The sequence below is a fragment of the Mustela putorius genome, unplaced genomic scaffold, assembly GCF_011764305.1.
Source record: "Mustela putorius furo isolate JIRA1106 unplaced genomic scaffold, ASM1176430v1.1 tig00000129_pilon_pilon_pilon, whole genome shotgun sequence".
Taxonomy (NCBI): Eukaryota; Metazoa; Chordata; class Mammalia; order Carnivora; family Mustelidae; genus Mustela; species Mustela putorius.
In genome coordinates, this window is record NW_025421290.1 from 51,523,655 (window position 1) to 51,530,508 (window position 6,854).

Sequence of the window (6,854 nt, forward strand, 5' to 3'; positions counted from 1 at the left end):
AGATCTCCTGGAGGGCTCCTTAAAGCCTAGATTCTGCCCCCTCCCCCCCAGAGTATCTTAGACAGCAAGCCCGGGATGGTCCTGAGAATTTGCATATCCGACCAGTTCCCAGATGCTGCTGAGGCCCCGGGACCCCACGCTGAGAACCGCTGCTGGGGTGAAGGGGTCCCAGGACATAATTCACACACATGCACCTGCAGCTCCTTGCAGAAGGGAACTGTGGCCTTATGAGGCCAGGTGAGCCAGACCGGCCTCCCGGTGCTCGGGCTCCAGGGACAGGATCTGTGGGGTGAGGGCAGTGGCCATGGGTCTGGGAGGGCTGTCCTGTGGGAAGGGATCGAGGCAGGGATGGGGGATTCAGGGAAGGGGGCTCTCCCGCCTGTCGAGGCCACGGCAGTGGCTCCCTGACCGGCGGTGGCTCGGCACACAGCGGGGACTTTGGAGACCTCAGCCTCCCTCAGCAGGGGCACACAAGGCCACTGGTGCAGGTTTCACTGGAAACGCCACTCGATTTCCAGGCCAGACAGGAGAGGCAGACACAAGGCTCCTCTCTACCCCTTTTCAAAAGAGAGAAAGCCTGCCCTTCAGTTGAGCTGTCCGCACTGAGTCCTGCCATTGTCCCCAGCAGCGAGAACCTGAGCCTGGGGGATGGGCAGCGCCTCTGGGCACCTCGCTGTCCCCACAGTGGTCTCTTTGTGGGTCAGGAGAGGCAGTGGGCCGCCCGCCAGCCTCTTGGACGCTGCAGGTCCGGCCCGATGCTCTCGGGTCTCAGATTTGGGATATCGAGTCCACTGAGGATGCCAGGGTGGGGGAAGGGCACATGTGGGGTGGCGGCCCTGCTCCCCAGCCCTCCCCGCTGGACCTCAGTGCAGCCCCTGTGTTCCCCACTCAATCGTTTGAAAGGGGTCTGGGGTCTCAGGCAGGGCTGACAGGAGCTGCCAGGGCCCCAGGAGAGACTGGGAGGCGGGGGTGGGGGCAGGCTCCCCAGGGCCGCGGAGGCACAAGAAGCCACTCCAAGGAGGGGTTTCCCAGGAGTCTGTTGTGCGGGCGGTGGCCTGAGCTGAGCACAAGTCTGGGGCAGTCAGGGGTCCCCGTCATGCTGGGGACACAAACTCCTGGCTCCCCCCGGCTAGTCCTCGGAAGCAGGCTCAGACTACGTACGGGTGGGCAGCGACGCGTCCACCCCGTCCGGGTCCTCCCCAAACCCTCCAGGCTGGGAGGGAAACCATCCTTGAAATTCTTGTGTCCTGACGGAGCAGGAAGAGGGAGGATTGAGGGAGCTTAGCGATTCGGGCAGGGTGCGGGGTGGAGGGGGCGGTACGGACCTCGGGGAGGGGGGGTCCTCCTGCGCTGACTCTGGGCTCCAGAGAGAGGGTGCGGTGGGGAGCGGCCTTCAGCAAGGGACCAGCGGGACAGGGAGAGGACATTCAGGAACCACACCTGGTGATGCGTAAGCCAGTATCCGCAAAGTGTGGTTCCAGGAGCAACGCGCCTCAAGGTCACATGCGTTTGGGTCATTCTGCGTTCAACTTGTTTTTCCCTCTTGCGGGACTTGGAGCCTTTCTCTGGTCTTGGGATGCTCGATGTCACACAGAGGGCACAGGGCCCAAGCCCCTTCCTGCAGCGTGGGAATACAGTCCCCAGAGCACATCCTGGGGATCCTGATGGAGACGCCCACTGTCCCCTGCCTCGTCATTCTTCCCGAGTAACTGTTCATACGGTCACCGGAGAGATCCCTGATTCCGTTTTACCAAGAGCTAGGAAACTTTTTCTTTTTAAAAAAGAGTTAGTTGTTTATTCTAGCGAGAGGGAGAGAGAGGGAGAGCACTTGGGGTGAGGGCAGAGGGAGAGGAATCCTAAGCAGACCCCACACCCAGCAGGTAGACAGAGGTAGGGCTCCATCTCAGGACCCTGGAATCATGACCTGAGCTGAAAGATGTTAGCATTTCCGGAAATCTGCTTTTCATACAAACAGCTGCAAACGCAAGTTTGCTCTCAGTGGGCGGGGTCAGGATTCCTGATGGGAAGCGTGGCGGTGCCCGGCAGGAAGGAAGAGACCATAAAACGTGAGCGGGGCGCACGAAGCCAGCCTATGAGGCTGCTACCTTAGCTGTCGCCGTAACGTGAACGCGTCTCGTCACAGGCTCTCCCGTTGGGAAAGATTGCCCCAAGACCCAGCTCTTAGCAACACGCTCCCCAAACACTGCAACGAACAGAAAAAACTTTTCACAAGGCACAAAACCACCAAAAATACTTCATGCCGTATTTGGCATGTACTGGAATTTTTTAGAGTCAGCATTCCACTTTTATCTTTACTGATTTCCCCCCAGTTCTCCACTCCAACCCCAACAGTTACATCTGAGGTCTTCTAGCCCCTCTCGGTGCCCCCTGCCCCAGTGCAGCCTGCAGCCGGCTCGGTGTTGGGCAGGCCAAGCGCCCCTCACCCTCGGTGCCCAGTGTGGGGGGCAGTGCCACCTCTTCTCCGCGTTCTCCACACAAACGTGTGCCTGTGTCAGGCCGCGCAGCTGGGCTGGGGAGAGCCTTCTTGGGGTCCTGGTGTTGCTTATGGAAACAGCAGGCCCTGAAGACCCGCACCCTCCTCTGGGGGCTCTTCCTGCCAAGCAAAAACCCACTTCTCTGCGGGCCGGAGTGAGATCGGCCCTGTTGGTTGTGGGGGCTGCTTCCCAGATTCCTGATCTGTCCCCAGTGTCCTTGGAGCTACCAGTGCTGTGAGTCTCGGCCAGGGGAGTGACCTCCTGCCAGGGTGCTGGGACGCCTGTGTGGCTCAGTCAGTTAAGCGTCTGCCTTTGGCCCAGGTCATGATCTCAGGGGTCTTGAGATCGAACCCCGCATCGGGGTCCTTGCTCGGGGGGAGCCTGCTTCCCTCTCCGCCTGCCAGGCCTCTGCTCCTGCTCCCTCTAATAAATAAATAAAATCTTAAAAAAATTCCACGGTGGTGTTTTCCACTTGCTGCGGCTACTTTTTGTCCAAGTATGTCTAACTCTTTTTTTTTTTTTTAAGATTTTATTTATTTATTTGACAGAGATCACAAGTAGGCAGAGAGGCAGGCGGTGGGGGGGAAGCAGGCTCCCCGCGGAGCAGAGAGCCTGATGCGGGGCTCGATCCCAGGACCCTGAGATCATGACCCGAGCCGAAGGCAGAGGCTTTAACCCACTGAGCCACACCAGGTGCCCCTGGTGTGTTTAACTCTTTGTAAAATGACCCGTACATTCATTTATATTTTCAGCCCAATAGCACCCATCTGACAGAAGTTTTACAAATTGCAATGCTCCACCTTTCCATTATGGAGAATGTGTGTGTGTTTTTTTTTTTTTTTTTTTTTTACATAAAGATGGTAGGAAAAGGCCAAGTACGTGTGATTTGAAAGGATGAAAGCGAACCAGGCTGACCAGCGAAGGGGCGGTTATAATCATGAACATTTCAGTTCCAAGTTGTAATTTTAAAATGAAAATGTTTTTGCTCATCATTACAACAGGAGTTTTCCGACATTTCTTTTTTTAACAGGTATTATTTATTTATTTGAGAGGGAGAGAGAGAGCCTGAGCAGCAGGAGGGGCAGAGGCAGGACAAGCAGGCTCCCGGCAGAGCAGACCGACCCCAGGACCCCGGGATCGTGACCCGAGCAGAAGGTAGACTCCTAACCGACGGAGCCACCCAGGCGCCTCATGGCATTTTTTTCTTTCTTTTTGGATTTTGGCATTTGTCATCCCAGACCTGGAGGGAAACAAATGTAAGCGCTGACGCTCGCCCTTTCAGCAGCAGCTTTTTGTGGTGTGGTAGTGAGGTCACCATTGCCCCACGGAATCAACAGAAGCTTACAGAGTGTTCCCTCCGTTTCCTGGGGCTGCACAGTGGCAGCTCCTCAAACTGGCACTGTACTTCTGCTTGAGCGTTTTTGACTCGTGCAATGACCCCCCCCCCCCCCCCCGCATCCAACAGCAAGTCACAGCCGCCCCCGTTCGGCTCCACCCTCATTCCCCAGGCTATTCGGATTGGTTAATGTTGGCTCATGTATGTGAGGGTGGACCCAAGACATCGCGTTCCCCCTACCTATTTCCGCCCACATCTGCTCGTCTGCACCAAACACGTTTTCTACAACAATCACACTGTCATTAACAAAGTAACCCGGTAACATCAGTGCTTTAATGTCCCTTAGCACCCAGCCCATGTTCGAATTTCCCTAAATGTGCCGGGAATGCCTTCCGGCGAGGACTGTGTGCGCCAAGATCCCAGCTGGAGCTGGGGAGGGGCAGGGAACTGTGGGCCAGTCGTCTCGGCAGCCCCCTTCGGAAGCAGATGGTCTGATTGGGAACCCTGGCTCTACCAGTTAATTAGCTTGTCTGGTAACCAGCTAGTTATCCTCGAACTCGGGCTAATTGTCAAGACCTATGAGGCTTTGTCTGTGAAACAGGGTGACGGTGTGAGCTCCCAGGGAGTCATGCAGATGGACTGGGGGCCTGGGTCTCTAGAGATGTGACCCCGGGGGCAGGGACCACATCCTCCGAGGTGCTCCACTGTGGCTCCCGACCCCTGGGATACACGGTGACAAGCACAAAGAAACATGTGCCTCCTCCCAGAGGCTCTCCCAAGACCAAGTTACAGCCGCAGGGTTTCAAGTCACACCTTCCGAAGCCAGCCCTGCCTGCTCGACCCTCTGCCTTTAAAGGACACCACGAAAGCCCGAGCACCAAGCCAGGATGGGACAAACGTGGGTTTTAGGACAATGCCTCCTTGTTGTTTCTTCTGGAAACTGCGTGCTCCCTCCCATGGGTGAGGTGGAGAGGCACTGCTCTCCGTGTGCTCCCCCCGTGCCTGGCACAGGGCCAGGCGCGGTCACCGGGTCACTGGAGGGCCCACCCGCGCCCCCATCTAGTGGGCTGCTGGCAGGCTCTGGCTCCACCTACCGGCGGCCTCAGGACACCTGCTTGTTCCCGCAGCGGGGACGAAGGCGGCCCGTTCCTACAGCAGGTGCGGTCCCTGCTGGCAAGGCAAGGCTGCTGCTTCAGCTACAAAACGCTGCTGCACTGAGGGTTTCAGGGACAGGAAAGCACTTGGCCTGGCAGGAAGGTCGATGCGCTTCACTTTGAAAGCATGGCTGGTTCTTGGCGGGTTTCTGGGGGTGGCGGTGGGGCGTTGATCTTTGACATCCTCCCCCTGCCTTCAGGTGTCACCATATCCCCCCACCCCCGCCCCAAACGAAGTCCCTTTGTGAAAGAAATCCCATGGTCCCTCGCCCCACGCAGTTGGTTCGCAATGGCCTATGAAGCGTCTTCTGCAAGCACTTACGCACCAGACAAGAAACAAACGAGGCCCGGGTGGGAAAGGGAGCTGCGCCCGAGGCCGGCTTCAGGAGCCAGCTCCCTGGGTGCCCCTCTCCCCCGCCCCTGGACAAGTGCAGCTCCCCAGAGTGCCAGCCCCAGCCCCAGCCCCGGCGAGCCGCTCTCTCCATCCGTTTCCTTGACTGTAAAATGGGACTACAGCTCCACCTAGCTTAGCTCCTAGGGCTGCATGAGCTAAGACGCGGACTGGTGTCCTGGGGCACCGCGGGAGCAGCGGGGGGAGGGGGGGGGTGGACCTAAGGGCCCTGGTGGGTCATGTTCTTTGGATCAGTATTTTCCAGAATGTGGTCCCCAGCCATCAGCACATCCTGGCAAATGATGATATGCCAGTTCTCGGGCTCCTTTCCAGACCCACAGAATCAGGAACCCGGGGGCCTACTGGTCCCTGGTAACAGTCTCCCCAGCCCTGCCCAGGCTCCCGCACTGAAGCCTTGGGGGTAGCACTCACACCAACTCCGCAGCGCGCCGCAGCGGTGAGCGGGTGGCAAAGCTGAAGGTGGGCTTTACCCATTTATACAGACCGTGCAGGGGGCAGCAGCAGGCATTTCTCAGGCCCAGACCCCCTGGCCAGACCTATGTCACATGCTGGAGAGACAGATGAAAAGTAGGATGGCCTCTGCTTTTAGGAGAAAGACAGCCAGAGACCGGGACCGGGGCCTCTCCTTTCTATTCCTGCAAACCACCAGATCTCAAAATTAGTCTCACTTTCACCCCTATTTCGATCTGGTTTTGAATCTTCCCTGTGAGGACAATTCTAGTGGTGCCTGAGTATCTCAGTGCGTTAAGTGACTGACTCTTGATTTTGGCTCAGGTCATGATCTCAGTCGTGGGACTGAGCCCTGCCTCGGGCTTCACGCTCAGTGGGGTCTGCCTGGGATTCTCTCCCTCCACCCCTTCCCCGGCTCCCTCTCCAAAATAAAAATAAATCTTAAAAAAAAAAACAAATAAAGTGCAATCCTAAGGGTTTGGTAATTGCCTTAGGCGGAGGTAGACACCACATAGTGTTTATTTCAGCCAAACTAGGAAAACAGCAGTAAGTTTTAGATATTTTTACATTACGTACTTTGTCAGTGACTTCCTGATACAATCTTCTAGAGCTTACGCATTTGCCCCATGACCTCATCCCTTACTTCTCAGTGTCTGACAGCTCCACCAGTGCTCTTCCGTGCCTCCCCCACCGCCCGCCAGTGACTGTAGTGAGAACTGACGCGCCGCCCCCGCCACCGCCCGCACGAGAAGCACAAGGCTCAGCGAGGTCACAAGAGTAAGTGGCAGAATCCTCGGTGCAGCTGGTGTGCGTCAGACCTCAGCAGTGACGGCCACCCCGAAGCCCCGATTCCTACAGCAACGGGGATGGGTGACGGCGACAGCTCTGGGCACGGTGGGCGCACGGGGGGGTGGGTGAGCGGGGGGCTGACTGCCGCATGACAGGGACTGTTCCGGGCATGGCAGGCGCACAGGGGGCTGATAGAGGGACACAGGCACAGGCAGTGG